The sequence below is a fragment of the Zeugodacus cucurbitae genome, chromosome 2 (assembly GCF_028554725.1).
Source record: "Zeugodacus cucurbitae isolate PBARC_wt_2022May chromosome 2, idZeuCucr1.2, whole genome shotgun sequence".
In the NCBI taxonomy this organism is placed as follows: Eukaryota; Metazoa; Arthropoda; class Insecta; order Diptera; family Tephritidae; genus Zeugodacus; species Zeugodacus cucurbitae.
This window is the reverse complement of record NC_071667.1, coordinates 77997390-78025096: the sequence shown is the minus strand read 5'-3', so window position 1 is coordinate 78025096 and position 27707 is coordinate 77997390. Positions and strand designations below refer to the sequence as shown.

The window sequence follows — 27707 nt, the reverse complement described above, 5'->3', positions numbered from 1 at the left end:
TGGCGAGATGGATTCTAATAATGTTCTCTCTAGTTTCGGGAGAGTGAAATTTCACCTAAATAGTACTTTTTAAAAGCTCAATAAGTTATTACTTGAATTCAAGTAGCTTAGCACTCTTTTAAAGTATATAAAGCATCTGAATTGTTGTTCCCTTATTTTATCGCTTTGATGAACTTAATTTATTTGCTCTTAAGTAGCTTTCGAAATTACTTTTTGATTGATTAAGCTTTGTTAAAAGCTTTTAAGCTTGATAAGGCATGCCTTGTAAATATAAAGTAATCCAATCAGTAAGATTTCTTATAAATATTATTAAAAATTATTTTTTATACAATTCTTCTCCGCCCAAGGTCAATAAACATGGCTTGCTTGTAAGCTAAGCCAAAAATATTTAACTTCATATTTCTGCGTTTAATTAGCGAGCCAAATGCAACTACAACACATTGTCGATGTTGCTCGCTGACCGTAGTTTTATTACATCTCAGCGTACAAATACAGCGTTAAATGCGGAAAATGAGCTAACCGGAAAATATAATTTTGAAACAACAACAACTTGCCTTATAACAACAACAACGAAATTAAAAATGAAAATAAAAGCGAAAACATGAAGCTCGAAAATGAGCAACAACTCGATACAAAACCGAAAATGCTGCGAATAATTAAACTCACCTGCTGCGTGGAATGGCAAATGAGCGCTCACCGACACACACACACACTCACGTTGAAAATATAAGCAGTTTGTGTTGCAAACAGACCGTTGTGAAGTGCTGATACACTCGTGGGAGCTGCTTTTGGCTTGTAGCCTACGTGCTGTGCCGCTGTAAATGAGCTATAACGGAGTGGCACCCTAGTCTACGAACTCGCCACACACTTGCTACTCGTTAGTTGTTGTTGCACTTGTTAATGATTCACATCGACTTCCTGCATGCAATTCGTGCCACTGGACATACACATAACTGTAAGTAGAAAAGCAAAGCAAGTCAATGTGTGTCTGTGCATGTGTGTGGTTTGCAATGCGATTGAAGTGCTTATTTCATGAATGAGAAATCTGTGTAAAATTCTATGCTAAACTTTTGTTTGTACTCTGACTTCCAGCTTGTCTGCATATTTTAGAGATTGTTTGGCCTCTGTGTTTTTGCTTTTTTCTCTTTTTTTTTTTTGCTTTCTTCTTTTGTTCATTTTTGTGCCCTGCTTTGTTTGCCTGTGCTTAATTAAGCGATAAGCCAGTGGCTGCTTGCGTATGTGTGTGTGATCTTTGAGCCAGAGAGCGCCGGCAGGTATTTCGACATGATGTGGGCATCTGGGCGCCTCTTGGCATGCTAAATAGCTGTTGAGTCACTCATTCATTCTTATCGCAGATTGTCAGCACACACACGCACTTACTTATAAAGTAGTACCCTTGTGTGTGCGCCTTGAGGTAGGCTAGCCATTTGCAAATACATCTCAATTTACTTACACATTCGGTTTTGTTGAGATTGCGTCGAGCAGCACGCTGCACTGTAATTACCGGCTAAGTGTTTTGACTGAGAGCCCGCCTATTTAAGCCTGTACAAGCAGAGTGTGTGATGATAGCAAACCCAACAATGCAAATGATTTTATAGCGTCAAAAATGCTGGCTGAATGGACTAGATATGTGAAATATTGATGCGACTACTTGTATGAAGTACTGTGGTAGACACGTTTGGTTGTTATAGTTGAATGAGATTTTTGTTATGACTGTAGAAGCTTCAAGTTTTGTTAGTGTAAATCAAAGCTAATTAGATGTTGCTCGGGTGATCGATATTAACTATATATTGATGAGAGGACTTTAAGCTGCTAGGGTTAAATATTTAGAAATGCGCCGAAATGTAGGCAATGGAATCCATTAAATGGATATTTGAAAATTGGGAATTTAAGCGGTAAGCTATTTTTTTTGTTATTAGCGATACTATACATCTTTGTAAGGCCTTGCCCATTTTTGAAGCGAATGGTGACTGGCGACGAAAAATGGTTCACTTACAACAATATCAAGCGAAAATGGTCGTGGTCGAAGGCCGGTGAATCGTCCCAAACAGTGGCCAAGCCGGGATTGACGGTCAGGAAGGTTTTGCTGTGTGTTTTGCGGGATTGGAAGGGAATCATCCACTATGAGCTGCTCCCATATGGCCAAAAAAACGACTGGACCGCTTGAAGCAGGCGATCGACCAGAAGCGTCCAGAATTGGCCAACAGGAAGGGTGTAGTGTTCCACCAGGACAACGCTAGACCACACACTTTGTTAATGGCTCGTCAGAAGCTACGGGAGCTCGGATGGGAGGTTTTATCGCATCCACCATTTGGCCCAGACATAGCCGCCAAGTGATTACCACCTGTTCCTGTCCATGGCGAACGCCCTTGGTGGTGTAAATTTGAACTCAAAAGAGGATTGTGAAAATTGGCTATCCGAGCTCTTCGCAAATAAGGAGGGGGGCTTCTACGGGGGTATCCAACGAAACGGCGCATATATGAATCCAATCACTGTAACACTTTTTATAAAGCAAAAAAACGGAAGAGAGATATTTGCCAACCTAATATTCAGCAGTACAATCTGGTATTTTATACCTTTGCTACCTATTTCAAAATGCGACTAGATACTACACCCCTTCTCCAATATAATTTCAAAGCACACGTCGCAAATTCTGAAACAAACCCATCATAGATCCAAAATTACAAAATATAATAATTTCCTTGCAATTTATACTCAAAACTACATTAATGCTTTAGCGCTCCAATTCGCCACAAAGTGCTCTTTAACTAACTAAATTGCGCCGGTACTACAAAAGCAAGCCATCACCTTCACACAGGCAACCACCAATCACTGTTGCGTCTTCAGCAAGTTGCAAATGCAAACAACTTGCACCATCCGCCGCTTGCCGCCGAGAAATTCAAGCAAAATTTAGATTTTACACGACGCCTTTCAAGGAGTCGTAAAATGCAAATTCTCAGGGTAATTAAGATTTCGCCAACATGCTGGCGTGTTGCAAGAACGCATTGCGGCAGACACGCCCCTATACACACAAAGCGGCGACCTCAACTAAGCACAATGAAATTGGAAAATGCAACGCTGCTGCCATCGCGCGTAAGATACACAATAAAGATGGTGAGCGGCGCGGCGCGGCAAGTGGTAAGACCAAAGCCAAGACAGTGCAGCACCAGCAGAAAAAGAGTGCGCACTTTGAATGCGCAAAGAATGTGAAACATGTGGTGCAACTGGCGGTGGCAAAAACGTTACGTTGACGACAATGTCGCTGTGACTTGCAACATACTTGTGTGGCATGCCACATTCTTATGTCTGTGTGTGCGTGTGCAACGCTGCATTTGCATAATTCAAATTGCCACAGTAATTGGTGGTGTTGCTGTTGTTTTTGCCTCTGCTATTTGCAACAATGTCGCCTTTGTGACATTCATGCCGCGGCTGGCAGCGCCAACATTAGCAACAGCAGTCACATAGGCGGCAGCTAGTTTTTGTGGCGCTGCCATACGCACACACGTATATAAAGATGCAAATGTGTGTGACAACAGCTCACTGCAAAGGCAGAGGAAGTGCCTGCATTTTTCGGTTTTTCTTAGAAATTCTTCACTCTGTGCATGTGTTGCAGTTGTTGTTGTTGTTGTTGCCGTTCATTTTGTGCTTCTAAAAATGCTAATGGATTTAATTGAGTTGCGGTATTGCCCGAAATGACATTAGGCCAAGTGAGTGGAAGTGCAACTGGCGCAAGGTGATCGCCTCAACGCCTGTTAGTATGCCATGAATGTGTGTGCTAGTGTGTAGTCAGCCAGTCACTCATTAGTTGTGATCCACACTAAGCCACCTATACAACCTTGTATATACATATCTATGTGTGTGTGTTTAGTTTTTTTATGGCCTTTAAGTGAACTGTAAAACTTTGCATTTAGTCCAAGGCAATTTTTTGATGTGAAGCGGAAAAAATGCTCACATTTGCAATTTCGTGGCCCATTTAACTTGCAATGCTGCACATAAATTCCAAAAGAATTATTGCCACATTTTATGCGCTCATCTGTGTGCGACTGTCACAAAGTTAGAAACGCATTATCCCCCAAAAGATTCCGTTACATTCGTTTTAGAAAAATATTGTCTTTATGCTCCAAAATTTTTTTTGGCTGGCGAATTAACTGTCGTTGAATATTGTTTGGAAAATTGGGGCAAACTGGCAACTGGAAAGGTGGCATTGTTTTTGTTTATAATTATGATATGCACATACATATATACAAACATAAAGATATGTTACATACAGACCGACTTATTTTTCTATATTTGACCCCAACCATAGGCGAACTTTTTTTGGTTTATATATTGTTTTTGTTCTGTTCCATTTCCGCTCCGTTTTTGTTCCATTTCCGTTCCGTTTTATTTCATTTTCATTCTATTCCATATCGGTTTCGTTCCGTTCCGTTCCGTTATTATTAATATATAATATAAACCGAGCTTATTTTTCTATATTTAATGTATTGTTTTTTTTTTTTTTTCATTTCCATTTCGTTTCATTTTAATTTTATGCCATTTCGGTTTCGTACCGCACCGTTATAGTTACTTTTTCCGTGTTTGACCCCAACCTTAGGCGAATTTTTTTGGCTTGTAGTTTCTTCGATCTGTTCAATTTCGGTTCCGTTTCTGTCCCAATTCGTTCCGCTTCGTTCCATTTTCATTTCGTTTCATTTTCATTCCGTTCCATTTCAGTTTGGTTTCGTTTCGTTCCATTTCCATTTATACATTCAACACATTCACCTACGTCGGCAAGTGTCTCTTAACAGCCAACGAAGAAGTTCAGTCTTCTGTGAGATCTTCTATAATAATATTCTCTGATAACCTTTCAAACTTCACGAACTTATTTTGATACCTTGGAACAGAATGGAGGTACTTCTACAATCTATTTCATAAAACTGTGACGGAACAACTGTTTCCTTAGAGGTTGGATGAAATTCAGGACTTTTTCTGAAGGTTTTTGATTTAGAGAGTGAGAATTATGACGATTATGTGAGTAGTCTATTTAAAACCACACGGCGGCTTCGCAATGCTTAAAAAGTAGTTCTAATAGGTAACAAAGACGCAAAATTAGAAACGAGAAAATACTTAGCACTGTTCGTACCATAGTAGATACTTTATGGAGGTCAATTATCCAAAGCAAATCTGTAAGGTGGAAAATATTCTTCAGTTTTAAAGATTTCTAAGCAATACAAGTACATCTTGAGCATATAATGAATTCGGAAATATAACAAAAAGTTTCACTTCCTGCTGCCACTTTTGAAGTGGAAAATTATAAAGCACTCGTCATCACTGTGGAACCTAATAGGCAACTAGGCGCTTAGTCTTCCGGCTATTATTTTCGGTGTTGATAAACAGTCACATTACTAGAATAGAATTATGGCTTGCAAGAAAGCCTTGATAAACTGTAGATATTTATCAACAACTTCGGCCAAGATGCAACTCTGTACCTTATTTATAAATATGTAGGAAGGTTTATGAAAGTGGCGTGCAATTTATAACTGTTGTTGTTGGTCGATAAAAAATCCGAAAAGTTTTGCGCTGCTAACAAAACTTGTGACATTTCAGTTTCAGTTTTGTGGCAAGCGCAGATTCTTTTCAGTTATGCCTTTTAGTTATGTGGGTGTGCATGCGTGTGTGCCTATAAGTGAATGTGGCAACAATGAAGTACTCTGATGATATTTTTACCTTCGCGGTGGCATGCAACATTGCAGCGCCGCCGCGTATGACATGAAAATGAATATCAGTTTACTTGTGAGAGAATTTATGATTTTGTTTTTAACACAACTAGGCAACCGCGTAGTAAAGTTGTGCAGAAAAAGTAAAACAAAAACAACAGCAACAACAAATGAGAAGAAAAAAGCAGATAAGCTGATAAAGCCAACAGTTGAATAATAAAAGCAAAGCAGCGCTTGGCGTCTGCGGTTATGGCGTTGAAAAAAATGTGGAAAACAACAACAGCAACAATGGCAAACACCATAAAACTCGGGTGTGGCAAGTTAAGCGACAACCGCAAAGCCGCAAACGTAAAACATAAACACACACGTTGCAACGTAATTTAGCACGCTGCGTGCATTTGCTTTTGCTGTTAGGGCGTGGTGTGGCGTTTGTGTGGGCTTGTGGCGCGACCGCCAGGCAGGTGTTTGTTGCCACTTAAGTTACTACTTTTGCCACATTTGCCGCACATTTATGACATAAACGCAACTTTATGCGTTTGTCATCGCATAAAATACGCTCATAAATACTAGTGGCGCTGCAAAAAAACAACTAAAAACAAACACACACCAACATCAACTTAAAGGCAACCAGTCTCATCAGCAACAGCAAAAACAATAAGCAGATTTAAATTACACAACAACTTCAATTGCATGAGAACCTGAAAGCCACTGAAATGAAGTTGGTTGCCAACACACTGCTGTGCAACAACAAAAGAAACTTCACTGAAGTTCTAACAACAATGGCGTCTTTTGTTATTTAACCGCCATGCAGCGCTTTATTGTGGTGGTGGTGTCTAAAAGAAAGCGTTGCCATATTTGTTACTCTTCTTTAAGCGAAATGCAACACTTTGCCTCACTCATGTGGCGCTCATTGCTGTTTTTGTTTTTCTACACATTAATTCTAACTTGAAATGACATGTGGAAGTTGCATTTAATTCGCTCGAAAGTAAAGAGCAATCATTTCGGGCATTGTTTTGCACCTCCAACAAAAAAAAATACTTGGAGGCGACTCCTGACACATTAGGAGGCATACTTATATATGTGCGGAAGTTCAAGAAAAAAGGAGAAGACGACTAATGGCGTTTCAACACTTAAGACGCATCCGATAAAATATAGATTAGTCATAAGTATTATTATTGACTATGGATTCCAGTACGATACTCAAACCTTATTGTATCCTTTTGTTGCCTTCCTTTTAGCGCGGGAAAAAATTATCCAGCCGACTAAATGAATGAACACAAGCTTGTGAGGAACAGTGCTTTACTCAGAGTATAAACGATTTTTTTGAGGAACTCACATTTAAATACTACATCTTTCACAGTTCCATTAGTTCTTACGTCTAAATGTATAAGAGAGCACCACGCACCGGTTCCTTAGTAACAAATCTTGATAGTTGAACATTATTTCAAACTAATTAACAACATGATCCGAAAACTATAAAGCCAACTCCTACTGTTACCATATCTAACATGAATTCATGCTTACATATAAACCAAATACTCCCGGTGGCCGAAATTCTCAAAAGAAAATGGGACTTGCTCGGGTATGTTCTGTGACGTGATCAAGACACTATATTCCGGAATGCTATCGACTGGAATCCACAAGACAACTTAACCTGGAGAAGAATTATCTAAGGTCCAAAAAAAGTTGGAGTCCAATTAAGAGGCTAGCACATGACCGAAAGAAATAGAAAAGTTTCATTGTAGCCGTTTGCTACCCCTGGAGCCATAGAACACAATATAAATAAATTATATAATCCGCTGAAGAGCAACATAACTCAAATGAAATAGTTTATGCCGAATATTTTATTTACAAAGCTAACTCTCTTAAAACACATCAGATATATCTTTAGAATATCGTAACTGAAGGTGCTCTCAGTATTTATTTATATGCTACTACATATATACCAACGTATGTAGCAACCTTCGTATGGAAAGGTTAAACTATCTATTTCATACTTCATGTGAACGCTAACAGCTCTACAGCATACTCACTCCTAACTCTTCACAAGAAAATCGGATGAAACCCTGCGCTCTCAGCCGTTAGCGCCACTTATTCCCACGCTATGTTGCGACCTTTGCCGCTTAGAGCACATCTCACATCGCTCATCGCACAGTGTTCATCCGCAATTTGCACTATTATTTGTGGCATGTAATTAAAAATGCAACATGCGTCTGCCTACTTTGCGCCGTACGCCACTCCTACAACCTAACAACATTTTATAGCGCATACGCGCCGGGACTAAGATACTACTCTGCGCTGGCATCTTACCGAGCGACGTCTGTGCCGTTGTTGTTGTGGATGATGATGATGGTGATGATGGTGGCGGCGTAGGGTAACTTGGTTGGCTGAACTTTTTAATGGCGTATTATTTTCCGAAATAAATTACAGCTATGGATAGAGTGGGAGTCGGCTGAGAGGCAAAATGGAAGGGCGGCGTACAACAAAAATAAGAAATAACAAAACAAGTAGTAACAAAACGCCAACAACAACAACAAAATGCAAGGTTGGCATGCAAGGGTATCAACTGCTCAAACACGAGCAGATAAAACCGTTAACATTTCACTTGAGATATATATTTACGAAGTCAGCGGAAGTGGGCGCAGAGCTGAGCTGCTCTGAAGCCGTGGGAGTCGACTTAGCGGTGCATACACAGAGTATGTAAACGGAAGCTGCGGTGCGGCAAATGGTGCCAAAGGAGTGGAGTCGTATGGAGACAGCAGTGGGGTGGGGCGCTCCCACTCGTATGAGAAAAATGTTTTCGAGTTAAACTTTTGAACTAAATCAGAAATGCAGCAACGAACAAACTTTATGCGCGCCGAAGTAAAATGCAAAAATAAGAAGTTAAAAAAGTGGCGAGCATAAAAAACGCTTCGAGGCTTAAAAAGATTATTTAATAAGAAAAGAACGAAAAAGTACGGATTTCCATACAGCGAATTCAAAGCAGCGTGTAAAAGCAAAGAGTAAGCAATTCAGCGCATTTAAAGTTTGTAGGGAGAAAAGTATCTTGCTCAGAAGTCGGTTTCCCAAAAGAGATTGGGGATTTTGTGCTCTAGAAGGGCGAGTATGTACTCAATACGAGCTAAATATATTATTTGAGTTAGCTAATGTAAAGTGTATAATTATTACTTGGAACTAAATGACAACCCCGTTTGGTGGCATGAATTATTAAAAATCAAGAACGGCTAAATCGTCTAGGAGAATATCTAAGTTCCATTTTTAAATAACCATAAGTTGCCATAAACAGCAATAAAAAACTTTCGTGGACAGTTGATGAGGAATTAAAATGGGCTTGAGTGGTTGCGTTTACGGACGTAATGTTTTTTAAAAATGTATGAGTGGTCATCCTAAATGTAGGCAACATTTTTTATTTCATTGCTATATAAATAAAGTTTTGCCTACATTTAGTACCAGAAATTACATCAATAAGCTTTATAGGCTAGAAACTGTCCCCTTAATGCAACTTACAGATAATTTGTCCTTATTCAACCTCAAATTAATTATACAACATTCAATGTTATCAGCCTTTAACTTCCATAATCTCCTTGATATGATGAGATGATTTGCAGAATATTTTTTTTTTTCCTTTTTTTTGCTCAATATTTATTTTCAAATAATTTAATTATCTAATAATAATTTTAACAGCTTCTCATACATTTCACTTCCGTTGCTTTATTGCAATTCTATTCACTTTCAGAACTAACAATAATCAAGTTAAACAACAGCAGATAAACAACCATTCCGTCAACTGGTCAACTTAGATTAATATGAAATATCAACAAAGAGCGCGAATAATGACGCTGTGAGCCAGACGGACTTGGTCCACAGCTGCTAATCTTAGCGAATTCTAGCGCCATCAACAACCATGAAAGCCTTCGCACTGTAAACACGCTCGCTAACGACACTTGCAGCACGAAGAGCCCCTAGAGATTGTATGCGACTGAGTGGGTGTTTGAGCTGCGAGTGAAAACTTTATCTGAGTAAATATTAGCAGCAAAAATTTTAGATTACAAATCATGGAAAACACAAATATAAACATTCAGGCGAATACAAGTGCAGCAGATAAAATGAAAATGATGAAATATGGACGTTGGGGTGGACCATGGGGTAGTGAGTAGTGGCTCAACTATAACTCAAACATACAAGAATATGTTTGTATGTTTACGAAATGACAGCAACATGGAATTGATAAAAATCTAGTAAATAACTGAAATGAATGCGGTCTGACAGCCGTCGAGCTGCAATAACATTCATCTAACAAACAACAACAGAAAAGAGTTCAGTGCAATACAACAACATAATTCAATGGTGGATCTCGGCTCGCTTTTCAAAAATTCTCCAGCTTCCACAATTCACCGCTTGCCGTTTGGTATAACTGATTCGCCGTGGGGGCATTTGCAACATTTCAGTGACACAAATCTATCGCAGCGAATTGGCCAAAGCAAACCTGCAGTTATGAGCACTTGCCACAAAACGCAAACAAACTGCCGCTATATTGTAGCTATAAACATGTTTCGTGGTGCGGACTGTGCAGGGTGATTTTCGAACGAGATCGAACGGTAAAGGTTAGAGCGAGTTAATTAAGAAGTTGGTTAGCTGTGAGATGCTGCTTAATCTGGTTCGGAACTATTTAGTCCAGTTGAAGCTCCAGTGGCATTATTTGAGCAAAAGGGACTTTTATAAAGATCTTCAGGCAGTTAGAGAAGGTTTTCAAGGTCCGAAGAAGAATTCTTTATTCGTAATAATATCAATTTTGAATGATCAGTTAAAAAGTGTGTGGATCTGAAGGAGAGATTTGTATTCTTTAATTGATTGAAGAATGTACCAGCCATAAAAGGACTGTTTGAAAGAAGCTAAGATTATCATGAACCCTAAAAGTGGTGTGTGGCTAGAGATGGGTTAAAGATATATTTCATATTATAGCTTAAATAACCTTAAAAAGTGGATCACCCTGTATTAAGATAGGCAGTATGTCATATTCACACACAAACATAGAACATGTTAGTTGTTATTGTTGTTGTTGTAAGGAATCCACTCATCGCAATGGCCAGCAGCGGATGAAAAGTGGCAACTTCAATGACTCCAGCTACACTTCACCCCTTCTCTAAAGTACTTACATATATGTATATATGTATCTCTATATCTATGTATGTTTATATGTATTTTTTCCATTTTCCGCTCCGCTCCCGGCGTTCTTTTTTGTTTGCTGATTTTTCCGTTGTGGTTGTTGTTGTTGTTGATAACTTTGTGTCTCTCTTGTATGCATTGAATGAATGTTGTTGTTTAATGCATTTTTGATGAGAAACAAACAGCAACTTTGTAACAACAATAATAACAACACTGACCACAACAGCAGCAGCCAACAACAATGCAATGACATTCAAAATAGCTGGAATGTGAAAAGTGAAGAGTGAAGTTCTGTATGCATCGCTGGGGAAGTTGCGGAGCAGAGGATTTGAATTTAAATTACAGACTTATAGTTTTAATACGTGCTGCGTGTAGATGTATATGTATATATGTATATATATATGTGTGTGTGCGCTGTGCAATCGTCAGCCACAAAAATCTGTATTAAAGTAAATAAATAATTGTAATTTGTACGTAAAGTTTGTTGTTGACATTAAATGTTTCGTTTAACTTTTGAGGGAGAAAATACATAACATGTTGGCCAGATAAATATATAAATACATAGATAAATATATACATATATCTTTAAGCGAATATCGTACAGTCGAAACTCTATTTTTACCCAGCGAACTTGGAGAAATTGTAGTATTTTTTAGCGGAACATTGCTCCGGATAAATTTATAAAAGAAGGAAAGCGAACTAGAAAGGATGTTATTCTTAATAAATTTTAAACAACTTAAAAACATTTTTTGAAGATTTTTAAAATGAAAATATTAATTTTCCGTTTCACACCAATTTTTCACCATCTTCAGTCAAAGGGTCAAATATATTAGGTTGTCAAATATCTTCCGCCTTTTTGTCTTTTGAATTTCGCGCTATGTATAAAGCGCTACAGAGCTCGTATCTAACAATACTATGTATATATCTTTGAAAAGTCTTGACATAACCTACAAAATGACGCGATGCGTGATTAGTTTGGATATTGCGTTCAATAATTATAGACGTGTAAACATTAACGCAAAAATTCGCGCTATTGTAAATTTTTCCTTCGTTACAGGAAAATCCCCTAGAGAAACGTTCCGTGAGATTAATGGTGTTTTGATATATATATATCAATAGATCTTCTTCTTTAGCCTCGCTGACTTAAAGTCAGTTTGAAGTTTAGAAAAAAGTATGTTTTCGTCGGATATTTTTTATGAAGAGTTACACCTTCTATTTTTAGAAAAACTTTGTATATTTTGTATCGAATAAAATGTCTTAGATGTATACTTTAAGGTTCCCGAAAAGTCAATTGAAGATTCATTCAAATCCCAAATTATTTATTTGGGAAAGCATTGAATATCAATTAATAAAATCTCACAACTGATCAATTGGTAAAATTTGTGTTAACTGTGCAAAAATACGCATTCAATTGCATATATTTACATCACAGCGTATACGACAAGCCAAGGCCACAAATACTTTGTTAACAAAGTTGTAAACAATTATTGTTTGGTGTCTGACTGCTGGAAAGACAATGTGTATATTTATAGATGAAATGCAAGGAAATACTTATGTACCTATATGTGCATGAATCTGTGTATATAAAAAAATATATTTCAGCTTACTTGGAGGTGTAATTTTGTACTTATCACATTTTACTTATTTCCGAAAAATCTGAAAAATTCGCAGCAAATTTTGGTTTTATTGTTTTGCTTTGTTAAGTTGGACGGATTTAGAATCATTAAGATTTAAAAAAAATTTACTGACAGACGATATTAACCAATCAACCAGCAAGGAAATAATGTTTTTTCAAATAATACGAAGAAAACTCGAGAATTTTAAAATTACATCACGATTTCTTCCACACAAATATATATATATCATATTAACAAAAATAAACTTAAAAAAATGAAAAATTGTTCTACACCCTTCTACTCTTCAGCGCTATACTACTACCAAACTTCTAACATTGCCAATGGAAACATAAACCAAAACTATAAATGTGTTAATTTTCCTACAACATTTCCGGCAGCCATTTAAAAACTGGTCAGCAAGCATATAAAGATAAATATTCAAAAGCTGTGTGGTGCACCTCAACGTTGTTGCCACCGCAAAAGTCATTCATATTTATTAGCAGATTTCCGTGAAATGTGAAACTGCTCGCACTAAATGGGGGGAAATGCCGTTATGTATGACCCCATATACTGCTATATGTATTTGTTTTTGTGTTTATGGCTTATGGAAGTGTATACATGCAACTTTATTTTGCATAAATCGCAACATGCAACAATTTGAATACAGGGTGTGACAACTGAGAAATTTCTAAAAAAAATTAAAAATAATAGAATTAAATTTTAAAATTTTTGAACTTGAAAAATGCATTTCAATGAAATTATATTTTGTCTAAGATACTTAAGGTTCTTTATTCAAAAAGTCATCTCAAGTTTATTCAGAATTACTTTCAATCTCACACTGCTATTTGCCTTAAAATCACTTCCTCTGAATAATATGAAGTTGCACGAACACGTAAGCATTAAAAATTCAAAAATAATATGTTGCAACACAAAATGCTTTCGAGAGATAAATATTTAAGCGAACGAAGTTAGCTTTAAGCTTATTTACTTGTGAATTTTTTTGCCAGATTTTTGCTCAATGAAACTCGCATCATATTTCTTCAAGCAGAGTATATAAATATAGTATATACTAGGAAAATTTATAATCTTTTATTATCTGTGCAACGGACATACACACATATGCTTCCTAGGTTCAAGCCAGGTTGCTACGACTACTTTCCAATTGCAATTAATTTATGTTTGTTTTCGTATTCGCTTGTGTGTGTAACTTTATCTATGAACACAACTGAGCTTGTGTCTGCCTGGATGTTTGCTTATTCCCACATACATACGGACGGCTAATGATAAATTATTACTGTAAATTCTACTTGAAAATTCTCTTAATAAACTCTCAATAATTTTTATCATAAATTTCAACAACCAATGGCACATCAACAGCATGAAGAGCCAATAACAGCCATTCTGTGTTAGCCGTGTAGGAAAAATTGGATTATACAGTACTTCATAATTATATCAAGGATGAACGTTTTTCCGAAGTTTCGATAAAATTTCGCAGAAGAAGAAACTCGTATGATAAAGATTTTCTCCATTGACCCGACAAGAAACATTCGGAGAGAGCTCCAAACTAACTGAAGTTTCATTTGCTTCACATGTGTCCGATATACCCAGAAGTTGATGTGGATAAACATAAATTTAATCGAGGTCTTAACTTAAATGATCCAAACAGTTCACCAATTGCTTCTAGTGTTTCATCACGAAGTTGGCTGCGATAGAACCTTACGCTTGGTTACAAATTTCCAACAGGGTAGTCAATAATCTATATATAGAAAATCACAGATTAACTTGTGGGTGAGAAACTGGAAATGAAAAGGTGTCGGATTTCAATTCGTATAAGAAAAATCTAAAAATAAAGCAAAAAAAGAAAATACATAATGCAACCAACTGTATGTTATCATAAGGGTGGCAACATTGGTGGTGGCACGCGGCATAATTAGATGATTTACAATTATCGATTTCAAAATAAATTACAAAGTTTATCAAGTTGCAACAACTTTTGCTTTTCTGCACTTCGCTGTAACACCTACTACTCCTGTATGCCAACAGTTCTGTTGAACTTGCGCGTGGAATTTTATTGAAAATCCTCGACTCACTTCACAAATAAATGCTTTTATAAGTGCTTTTCAATCGAACTGCCAATACTGCGCATTAATTGCAAAGTTGCAACACAACCGCGTGAGTGTGTATGGCAAGTAGTGTGGGCTTAGAGCTGCCATTTCGAATGAAGGTGTTGGTGAGTTCGTGTTGTTGCTGTTGTTAGAGGATTTTTCATAACGAGGGTTAGGTAAGTGAATATACGTTGATATTAGTGCGCACTTAAAAACAACAAAAGCAAATACAAACAGATAACATAGCGTGCAGCAATTGTAGAATTTGGTAAAAACTCTCGAGTTAGTGGAGAAGGGTTGTCAATGTAAATGAAACTAAATGAAAAAGTAAAATTAAAGGGATTTTAAAAAATAAAAATCCGAAAATTAAGGTTTTAACGAATAAAATTTGGTTTGTGGAAAGTGGAAAGTGCAGAAGCAGCAAAATGTTGCAACAACTCGACGAATATGTACTCCTAGTAAACTTGGGGTTATCTACTACTATTGAGGGTGTTGAAAATACTAGATTAAGATAAATATATATACAAATAATATAAAGCATTTAATACATATATCCTTATATACAAGGTATGTATGTCCATCGGAACCCTCGATGCTTTCATTCACTGCAATCACGAAACCAAAATGAAATCACAACGACTAAAGAGGATGATGATGCAGAAGATGATGACTACGATGACTACAAGCAGTCACACCCTTCAGTAAGGCAGCCAAATGAAGCATCAAAAGCGCCAATGTAAACGAAGCAGAAGATCGGCGGAACGCTACGCAGAGAGCTTTCGCTCGGTTGCAGAGAAACTTCAAAAGTGAAAGAAAATCCGCACAAATTGCATAAAAGAAAAGAAGTAAAAATAAATTGATAATGAATTGTGTATATGCATAAGAAAATTATGAAAGCATTGCAAAGGAGCGCCGCATAAATATTCAACGCCACGAAAGGAACGGAAGACAGCGCAGGGTGCAGGGCGCAAGCACAGCGCGACGGACAAACATGTGCGGCAAGTAAGAATAAAATCAATATGCAGATTAAAGCATATTTTATCAAGATTATGAATTGAGCAATTAAATTTGGCTGAATGCATGAAGGAGAGAAAAGTATGAGCGGAGCAGCGGAAAAATGGTGCAACAAAAAATATTGAATTTAAAATTACATTTAAGAAAGTACGATGTATTAATAATTTATCTTTAAAATGTTTGTTTTCGCATTTATTTAAAGATTTGAGCATTTCGTAAGTCGGCAATAATTTAACGGAAGCTCACACTAAAACGAAGAACCTCTCTTAGAAAAAGTCACAAAATGAAAATTTTGAATAAAAGTTCACAACAAAGGCTGAGCGAAAGCTCATATAAAACCTATCATGAAAGTTTACATGCAAGCTTGCGTGAAAGCTCACAAAAAACCAGTGAAAGCTCGCGGTAGCAGCCAACAGGCTATTACAAAGATTTCTAAAGTTATGGAAAACTAATTTTTAGAGGTGGAATATTTTTTTGGGAAATTTCGATGTAATTAATTCCGAAAATCGATATTTTTCTTAGTTAAACGACATTTCGAAGAAGTCAGAAAGTTAATGCTTTCATTAAAGTTCACATCTTCTGAAAGTTGGTATGAAAGCTCACACGAAAGTTTGCATGAAAGCTGACAAAAAACCTGTGGAAGCTCATGGAAACTGCCTACGAGCTTTATACTACAAATTATGAATGTATATGGTATATTTTTATGGAAAATTTCGTGGCACTTAATTTTTCTTAGCTTAAACGACATTTCGTATTAAAGAAGATAAATCTTAACACAGATTTATGATACCAAATGAAATACATTTCTTCTTTCATGGATATACGACATATTGGCATACGGTTTTTCTACTCCTCTACATACACTCACCCACATGACGTCACTGAAATATTTGTAAGCCTCTTCCGTAATATGTTACATGTTTGTTGATGCTTCTGTTTAAACTGAAAAATGGATTAAAAGACTTTTTATTAACCTTATCAAAGCCAAACGGAATACAGAAGCATGAGGCAAGGAAGTCAAAGTGAAGAGCAAAGGGCGAGGCAAGTAAACACCATTAGCGATAGCAACGAGGCTATGCTTTGGAGCAGCTTCTTCGTTGACACATTTGTTTGATGAGCGAAACTTTTTCACTTGCACATAAATAATTTTTTTAGCGATTTTAAAGATGCTTACGTATGCTTATGTACTATATATATAATTTTGTTTTCTTTTTTTTGCTTTTGCGATGAGCCAGAAAAGTTTGAAGCGCTTTTGATGAGTGGCAAGAGATAATTCACTGCTCATTTTGCCTTTTTAACGCCTAACTTTTTTAAGTTATACTCAAGAATATATATATTTGTGTGTGGCTGTGTATGTATGTGGAGTACTCTAGTCAGCCTACGGTTATGAATTAGTAGGACGTTGATTGGCAAAGGAGGCAGATTTATATACTACATATATACTAAGAAAATTATATTTAGGTTATAGGTGTAAACTAAGTCATTTTATGTGACGCATAGGGTTACCACCTATTATTGATTAATTTTATAACTTCATAAACACCCTGTGTTAGTTTTCTAAAGAGGTTACTATTGCCAAAACATAGATTAAATAATAATTTTACCTAAAAGTTTGCCATCTTAGGAACAACAAACATATTTGATTCTGAAAAAGGGTTGCCACAGCCCGAATAAGCACTTTCTATAAAAGGAAATAGTACATACAAAATATTTATGTATTCTTTCCTCCCTTTCTTTACTTTTCAGAGCTTTAACTTAAATGAAAAAATATTCAAAATATTCCCCAAACCGCCACATTAGCTATGATTGAATAATTACCCATAAAATGCGAAGATTAACTGCTGCAAAATTAAAGCTAATGGTTTATCTGTTCAAACACACCCTCTTCCACCCTCACAACGGAAGTCTGTTGAGCACCGAAGAGATGTGTCGCTTAATTTTTAATAACTGCCAAAAAGGAGGATATGAAAATATTATGTGAGTGGTGGAGAAGGATGAAGATATGGAAACCCACAGGCTTACAAGGCAATATAAGCGCGGAAGTTACGCCACTCGGCATGTTTGCATATCGTTGACATTATAAGTAGCAGTGCCAAAAACAACAATGAAACAAAGTAAAGCTAACTTTTTGCAAGAACAACAGAAGACGTGTGTATCACTCGTATGAGTTTGTAGCGCTTGTTTTAGTTAAAGGAGCAAAGGGGAGAAAAGTCAGCTATTTGTTTTTGTTGTTTGCGCCAAAAGCAAAAATAAACAAAAATCTGCTAAATATACATGTGTGTGTATGTAGAGTTGTATATTCACACGCCTAGTTGATGTTTGCAGATACACATACCTACATACATACATACATATGTATATGAATGTATATTCAAATACTCGGTGTTTGTTGAGCTTCCAAGCCACTCCAGTGCTACCTAGTTTCCTATATATATTTTATATAAATTTTTGCTTATCTTTCAGCTTGCTGCTTTGCATTTACATTTCGCGTTTTTTTCCATTTTTGTCACGGCTTTTGCTGCCAAAATGCCAAGTCAAGTTGCACACAGCCTAATTTTGCAACAACAACAAGTCAGCAGTCACATCAAATATGACACAATCCGCTGACTTTTCTGTCATTCTGACATGTTTCGCTGTGTGTAATGAGCAAGCTTTTGTGTGCGTTTATCTTCACTAAAGCGGCGCCATATTCTTTTGCTGACACCACTTTTCATAAATGCGCATTTATCTTTCCTGATTACGCGTGATTACCAAACAGATTTGCCAACATTAAATGTGAGTATCAGGGATGTAACTCTAACACGTACATATGTAAGCCAAAATACGCTGAGAATATGGCAGTCATATACATTTGTTTATACTCGCATGAGCATGAGTATGAATTAGACCCAAAAGTTCAGCGCCTCTTGTGTTGTTATGTTTGCTATATTATCTTGTTCTTGTTTCTGTTTTTAATTACATGTATTTTGGCTCAAAGTGTAATAATTTGATATCATATGATTTATCTCATTCACCTCTCCAAACAATTCATATGAGCACGCACGTAAATCACACATCACTCATACGCCCTGTACAACCACAAACCAGTGTTTACTTATCCTATATAGGTAAGTAGTAAGCGGTTTAGGTTGCATAGTTAAATGAAATTAAATGTGATTTGTGGTTATTAAATGAAACTTTTTAACAAATGTAGAGCAAACACTAATTTTTTGTGCAACGAGTGTGTTATAAATTCACTTCAAGCCTGTTGAGCTTAAGAGAAATATTATTAAAATGAGAAAATACTTGGATATTGTATAAAGTTCAAGGTTCTTGTAATTTAGTTTAGTAACAAGTTTTGTGTAATTTATTATTCTTAAATAATTGCCAAATATCACATAAAATATTTAAGCTAATTTATTTATTAAATAATTTATTTCACATATCAGCCGACCGGAGGTGATTTATAGTTGCGGTGTATGACCACAGAAGCAAATAAATATTATTTATTTATTTATTTAATGGAAAACGAATACGAAATAAATATTAATTAACAATCGATGGAGCCGGAGGTTGTTCTCAATAAATAAATGTGTTTCATGGTGAAGGCACATAAATTAAAGGAGCTACTTACGGGGATTATAATATATTAAATTATATATACGTGTATGTGGATCTCCGGTTTAATCAATATAAATAAATACATACATTTTTAAGCCACCTATCATTGAAAAAAATTAAATTAAAATTTAGACTATATGGCAAATTTGACTTTTTACTTGGGTATTGGACCAAACTAAATTTTTTTGGGGATTCATTTCATTATTAATTATATATAGTATACATTTTATTCTTTTTTCAATGCTAAAAAACAGTTTCGTTCAAACTACCTACATTTCAAGACCCTAGATATCGAACATGAGACCCTCAGTGCTTGTGGCTAATTTTTTACAGAAAATATCTAAATCTCTCAAATATTCGAAATAAATTCAAAGAAGATGTGTTTCTTATTATAGAGTGCCTCCGTGCCGAAAATTTGGCAAAATCAGGTCAATACTTCCTCTAGCTTCCATATACATACGTACCTAATATACGGATTTTCAAACATCCGGTAGACTTTATACCCTCTATATCGGATAATATGTGAGATATCTTAGCAAATATACTTTGAATTTATATAAATAAATAGCGAGAGCATAAAATGAGCAGTTACACCCGGCCTTAGCCTATATTATTTATTTTTCTAAGCTTTTTCGCATTTGCTACGATTTAAACCATTAAAGCTTGAACTGAACTAAAAGCGAGACTAGCAATATAACTATAAACTACACTTCAAACTAACTAATCACACAAACACCCGCACTCAGTACTGCAAAATTACATATGCGATAGCACCGTTAATGACCAAAGCGATATTTGACCAGTCGTAAGCGGCATTGTGACGGTCATCAGCTACACCTGCAACCAGCGGCGAACAGCAAAATAATGCTTAACAAACACATTAGCAGGCAATTTGCCACCGAACGAAGTTGTCTACTCATTGGCAACAACTTGCGAAAACCAACACATAAACAAGAGCAACAAAAACAACACATAAACAGAAAGAAAAACTTCTACTTACGCCGCAGCAACAGAACGCAACTCATAGTTTGGCTTAGTTGAGCTTTTATGAAGTTGAAATGTGGAGGAAGGGAAGCGAAAGAAAGAGAGACGGCGACTAATGAAAACTCAAAGAATAATTACAACGCACACATACACTCATGAGCGCCGTTTTCCGGCGCATAAACAACGAAAACTTGTTTGTATGCTGTCCGCAGCGCAGATAAGTGTCAGCCGCAGAAGGTGGATAAAGGATGAGGTGGCAATTGCGGTCAACAGTCATCAGCATTAAGTGAAACCGACAGGCGCACTAATAAGCTAGACACACACACGCACACACGGTCAAAAAAAAAAAAACCCATACTCGCACGCACTTCAGCTTCATCACTAATTCACTCACACGCCAGCATGCAGGCCACTTAACGCACATAACGGTGAAGCATGCACTCACACCAACACACCGCTGCCGAATGTTGTTGTAAATGCTAGTACATATGACTTACTCGTTGCGGCCACTTAAGTTGTCATTAGGTGCTCAGGCATGAGCGGACTGCAAATGACCTTCACACACTCGCACATACACGTAGCGAATGGCAACAATAAATACAACAACAAACAATAGCACTCGAAACATTTTCGTAGATAAACATCATGTTAATCTCTTTGGCAAGTGGCAGCGAATATTATTTTTTTCCGTTTATTTTTGTTGGCGTTTCGGCGCTTAGCACGAGGCTGGTGCGCCTACAGGGCGTATACGTAACCAAAAGTAAAGTGGCGATCAGCAGGCGGGCAGCTAACGCTTACACGGAAAACGACTATGCCGCTGTTGATGATGATGGTGATAGTGGTGTTTGTGTTGTTGTTGTTTTTGTGTGTGTTATTGATAGTGGTGGTGGTGTTGGTGATGCTAGAGATAGCCTCAAGTGCGACAGTGGCAATGAAGTTTAGTGGCAAAAGAAAGCAACTTAAGTGCCAGCAGAAAAGGCAATAAGTAGCAACAACAAAAACCAAACACAACAACAACAATAAGCGAAATAAAACGAAAATCAAAGATGGGTGTTGGGCAATTTGTTGTTGGCAAGAGTGTGCGAAAAGAAACCACTTTTAGCAACTGTCAGTCGAAGTGAAAGCTTTGCCCTTTATATATTATATGTGGTGTATTTTTTGTTGTTGTTGTATATGTATAGTTTTATATATACATGGAAGCGCATTATAAATACATATGCCGTTATGTAGTATATGCGCTCGGCAATACCCTTGAAGACCCTCAAGCAACCATTAATGAAAGCGATTTCTCGCCATGCTTGACAAGCACTCAAAGGAGTGCGCAGCAAGACAGTAGCAACAAAAAATCATAAAAATAAAAACGGAAAACACACACAATAGCGCGCATGTTGACTGTGGTGCCTATATAAATATATATATATATATATATATATAATATATAGTGCAAAGCCCACCAGAAGCCTCACTCAACTAAAATATTTTGCGCTTCAAATAGAAAAAATATAAAAACACGGCATAAAAAGTGAAAGTAGAAGTAAAAGCGACCAAAACACATTCGCAAATATGTTTGCGTTTATGACCAAATAAAATAATGGCAAATTCACCACAGAACGTAAAGGTGGCGCGCCAACCAAACGGTCCGCCGCAAGCCTCGGCTATTTCGCTTCAAATGAAGTCCTTTGTTGGCGCTTTTATTTGTGTAGTAAAATGTTTATTATCTTACTATTGCTTGCCGTAACGCATATTGCTTGCCACTTACCGCTTGACACTTGCCACATATTTGTTGCAATGACTTGCTGTTGTATTTAGGAAATAAATATGTCATATACTGCTTGTGTGTCATGACTGACATCTTTTGTTGGGCTTTCAATTTAAGAGCTTTGGAATTAACACACAAATTTGTAGTGTTTGTTGTTGTTGTTGTTATTATGATTTTCTAGTTTTCGATTATAATTCATATATAGTTTTCATATAAATAATTATGCTAAATATTTTTATTTTTTTTTAATATTAATAATTAAAAAATCTCATGCGATAAAAAGTCTTCACACATACTGAAATTCACACAAGCACCGCGCATTTACAACTCAATTCCAATTGCGGCTCGTAAAAACGCAACAAAGCGATTTCTCAGCCCCGCCACAAATGTGGTCGCCTCCCACTTCATATTCGCGCTGCCCACATAACAGTAAAACACAGCGCCCATGTGAGTAAATAAAAAGTAAATGTGCGACCGCAGCGTCGTTTGTTTATTCGCGTTGCCACTTCAAAGAGCGACATAAAAATTAGAAATTAGAATGCGGCCAAACCTTACGGTCTTGCGTATCAAGCGCGCGCTTGACAACAACAACACCTAACCAACTTACATCACAATGATTTCATGCCACAATTGTGTGCGTGGTCGCCGCGGCCAACATATTTACGCAAACCTGCGGCTGCAGTTGACAGTTGTGGAGAGAGTGGGTGTGCGTATGGTGGAAAACAGCGCCGCGCCGCTTACAACTTTCTATTTAAGCGTTGCTTTTATTTTATGTTTGCATTATTGCGGGTTTTCTCCTCATTTGTGTGCGCTTTTTGTTGTTGTTGTTTGTGAGGTTATTTTATTTTCCTACTTTCTACACTGATTACCATAATTTTCTGTGTTTTATGATTTCTTACTCAAATAACTTGTTTATTGCAAAATATTGCCTGCGTCGGCTATTTGACATGATTCATGGAGCCTTTTAGTTTATGTTAAGTAGAAGTAGATACCCTTGCTAAGTTCATGATGTGAAGTGGTGGAGAGCGCTTAGATGATGTACTGCTGAACAGAGAGTAAATCTCAGCACAAATTTAAAAAGGTAGATAATCAATAAATTAAATATTAAAAAAAAAAATTAAAAATTTTATGGAAATAATGCAAAAGGATTCAAAGAAAACATACAGCTGTCTGAAAGCCCTTGCTGTATCGCAAAAATCTTCATATGAATGTTGAAAGGAAGCTGTAAATATACAGCTAAAAGCTTACTTAAAATTCCACTCACTCTCACAAGTACGAGCACTTATGCTTAGAAAATATTGAAACCCTCAAAAAAATTAAAAATCGGAATTTTAAACGTAATGCAAATCAGCCACATGAAAGTAACTATTGTTGGTAGCAAAAAACAAAAAAAAAGAAACGAGGTCCGAGCAATATAAAAAAGCCGCAACCGAGCAGCTTACTCACTTTTTAGCCAAAAGTAAACAAATACTGGTTAAGAATATTAAAATTCCAGCCACATGAAAGCCGCTACAAAAGCACAACAACAAACAGTAAGACATGAAGCAAAAATTAAAAATTACATTTAATAAAATGACCAGTACACACACAGAAATATCTATATTAATATATAAACAATAAGTATGTTAGAGTCTTAGGCCCAATAACAGCCGCACAGCACAGAGCACCAACAAAAAGCTGACAGCTGACAGTTTCAGCGCCGTAGGCAGGTGCGTTAAGTTGACAGCTGACCCTGGCCACAATAGCGCCGCCTAGCTTTTTCGCTCAAGCAGCTTATGGCGGCGGGAACCCACATAATACAAGCGTACGCACTAAGTGCCTAATGTGGCTGACTTTATTGGATATATGTATATGGCTACGCAGCTGCATGAAAGACACGAAGTGGCGGATGGTGAAAGAAAATTTCCAAAAAATCACCGAAAATGTAAAAGAGAAAAAAAATTTAAGTCTATAGGTCACCAAACCGCCGTGGGCTAATTAGCATTTCACATGAAACATGCAACAACAGACAAAGTCAGTGGGGGGAAGCTTAGCATAACATTTTATAAACAAGTCTAAGTCAAGAAAAATAAAATAAATATACAACAGAGTGATGATAATAAATGTCCTTTAAAGCAACTGTGGAAGCTGAGTAATGTCCTCAGAGTCATAAATTTTAATTTGAAAGACAAGGTAATTTGACATATTAATTTATTTTAGTTAGAAATACAGAGACTAAAAAATGTTTGTCCGAGGAAATTGCTTTTTAAGCTATTTGAGTACTACATAGTACTAGAAATGGAATAATTTTCCAAAATCTATATGTATTCTTCAGCATTTAAGCACGAAAAACTATTCAGAATAATTAATTAGTTTTCATAAAATTTTTTAAATTCTCAAATTTAATTAAACTGTTTTTATTCAGAATCATTTACCCATACCTGAAATTACCCATACTTTGAAAATTGTTCTCATCCCTTTTAATAACACCTTGTCACATGCCACACATTCCCTTTCAACAAAGAAAAACAAGGTTAGGGATAATTTATGTCAACCTTTGTATTAATACAATATGAAACAAAAACACACATTTCAAGAAACTCAAATTTCATAATCATTATCCAAATTCCAACATTTCAAAGTAAACAAATAAATTCACAGAAGACACACATATATACACTCGTAATCAATCAGATATCATTCCGGCAGACACCTTGAGGCATTATTGTGTTTGCACAATTCAACACTTTGACCAACCCACACAAACACTCTATTATACACGCACATGTGACCCCACATGTCCACCAGATAGAACCCAATACCTTTCAGCCATTCATTCGTTTGTTCATTCAACCTATTAAATACTTGTCCAACACCATATTTCTTACTTTCTCGCCAAAAACCGACTGTTATCTCGGCCGCCCTTTTCACACTGGCCTTCACTCACTCATGTCGTTATGTGGAAGGTTATATGATTCCCATTATATTGGTGTGTTTGCTATTTGTTTGGCCATGCACCTTTTGACACTGTCTTCTCTCACTCTATGTTATATGTGTGTTACTTATTAAATTGGCAAAAGGGAAAATCACCTCTGATCCCATTCAATTATCTTCACGTCAAAAGGATGCGAATGTAACCGAATACACTGATTTGAATTTAATTTAAACTTGCAGGCAGGCGTGCACGAATACAAATGTAATAAAGTGTCGGCGTTAGATGAAAGCGTTTGTGTACGCTGTGGACGTGTGTGTAATTTCAAAGGTGAAAATACACAGCTGAATACAAACAAAATATCTTATTTTCTATTTCGGTACACTGAGAAAAAAGAGTAATCTTAGAAGAATTTTGTGGGAAAAAGTTAGATTATGGAATTTAGATTTCACATTTTTAGATAATAGATTTCACAGATATTTGTTCAACAAAATAAGTCGTATTATGGGAACGACGGATTATGTTTAAAATACCGTTATAATTTCGGGTCCAACTTAATTTTCCTCGAACAAAACTCTCCTATAGTGAAACAAGCAATTGCATAAGATTTAAGAAGCCCGCATCATCATCTATAGCATCGAATAATAAGCTGTCGAATTGTATAAGCCCTGGGCTTTTGTAAACCCTATCATATATATCGGATAAAGGTGAAATACTTCTCGTTGGAAGAGGATCTATCATGTTATTTGACGAGGTCAGACCGTCAAATCTGATCTTTGTACAGATTTTCGAGCTTATCGAGGGAGAATATACTTTTTTTAAGGAAACTATTGAATAATGAAAAAGCTCATACTCCTCGAAATACGGTATACTGTTTTAAGCTGATTAAGCTCGTGCTAAACGTTTGAAATGTCATGACGATTTTAGGTTAATTTATTTCATTTACTATAGAAACTTTAAAAAATTTAGATGTGAAAATCAAGTATTTCCAAAGAACACTTGTAAATAATAGAGTGAGACTGTGATACATTGGCCCTCGGAAAACTGAAAGGTGGGATGTAAGAAAGGTGAAGTCGGCAATCTGGCAAAGCAACTTGGCATACTAGGAACGATTCCGCTTCCATGGCAGTCGGGTATACATAAAAGTAACGAGCCGGGTTTATATCTATCATAGGACTCTCACCACCGCTTGGGGAATGTTTTCTACAACCTTTCATCTGTAGTATTGTTTTTTCGCTTATAAAGACCAGTCCGAAAATATTTGAATAATATTAAAAGGTATCCAGTAGTTTTAATGTAAGCAGAATTGAAGGAATTGAATCTGGAAAACTCGATGAAAGGCTTTTCTTTAACTTAAAAGCTGAGTCTCTTTGAATAATGAGGCAAAAGTAAAATCTGTGGAATCTTCAACCTTTTTGGAAGAGCACAAGTTATAATACGTACAAGGCAAATATTCCCTCAATTCTCTTAAAAATCCAACTAAACCTTCATTTCTCATCATGTATATATTTTCACGTGCCACCGCATTCGGCACAGATATGCAAAAAACTATGTACGAATTAAAGCTAAATCTCTCAAAAACTCATCAGTGCACCCCAATTCATGACCAACAACACCAACGGCTAACCTTATCAGCCGGCGGCAAGCAGACGATACGGAGTCCACCTGCGGCGTTGGAAGCACTAACCTAACCTCACCGCACTTTCAATTTTCGAAAAGTGAATATAAATCCGCATATAAAATAAATGTGAAAATCTGGACAGGCGGGGTTAATACGACAAGGCCGCCAACACAATCAAATCTAATGCAAATAAATATTGAAGGTGTTTGCGAGCAGATAAATATACATGTATATTTTCGTAAGTAACGGTTTATGTAGAGATGGGCGTTGCTTTGTGTAGACTTTGTGGTATTAAGTAAAATTTACAAGACATTCAATTTCAAAATTTTCAACAGACACGAATGAGCAATCAATGTAGAGCGTGTATGAGCTGCTTGAAGATATAAGGACTTTGGCCGCAATATCAACAATAAGTGGTGCAAAGAGAGAAGGCGTCTGAGTGATAAGAGACAGAGAGAAAGGGAGAAAGAGTGAGCTTGATAGCGAGCAGACGCTGTATACTTAGGCAGTCAGTCAGTCAGTCAATCATTCAGCACTACATGTTGTCGGCAATAAAAATACCAACAACAACCGTTAGCAATACTGAAGACATCATTCAGTCTTGTCAGTTGATATGAAATTCCACACTTAACATCAGCACAGCACAGCGGCGGCAGCATCAGCGCACAACTAGTAAACGTAGCGAGCTAGTGTGATGCCGTGATGAAACTGAATGATGTGTCAGTCATTCAAACTGTCAGACAGATATGAGCGCAGCGTAGACGAACGGCACAGCAGCTTGGCCGTCTGTCATGCAGCCAGCTGAGGCTCGAAATCAAAATACTGAACTGAACTGACAGGCAGTGAAGCTAACAACTTGGCTCAAATGCAGAGCAGGTTGGCTGCATGAGTGTGAATGAGTTCATGTGTGTGCTTGTATGTCGCCGATTGCGTGTCTATTTACAATTTTGAAAAATCCATAAATCGAAATGCGACACAGCATGTCAGTGTGACAGTGGCGCATAAATTTTCTCGAAGCGCAGCAAAAACTAGGCTTCTATGGATTGAGAAACACATATAGTACATGCGACACTTTCGAATTGACGTGTTTCTACAAATACTTTTGAGTGGGTATTACAAATAAATAATGCGAATTTTGTTGACTGATGCTGATGAAGTATCTTGTTTCTGTGCTGTGACTTATCTATCAGCGGCTGTCTGTTGGTGTATGTGCCACTTTCGCTTTGCTTATAGAT

General features: G+C 36.7%; 1 protein-coding gene across 3 annotated transcripts in view; it reads right to left on the bottom strand.

The window, feature by feature from the left end:
- The window catches only part of LOC105213295 (uncharacterized), a 266273-nt gene that overhangs the window by 86864 nt on the left and 151702 nt on the right, over positions 1–27707 (bottom strand). For 2 of the 3 annotated variants that reach the window (XM_054225386.1, XM_011186008.3), the window contains one exon: positions 667–953. The exons of the other annotated variant lie outside the window; for it this stretch is intronic. The gene's annotated coding sequence lies outside the window, so the exon portion shown is untranslated. The remainder of the gene's footprint in view (positions 1–666; positions 954–27707) is intronic. 3 annotated transcript variants of the gene reach the window in all.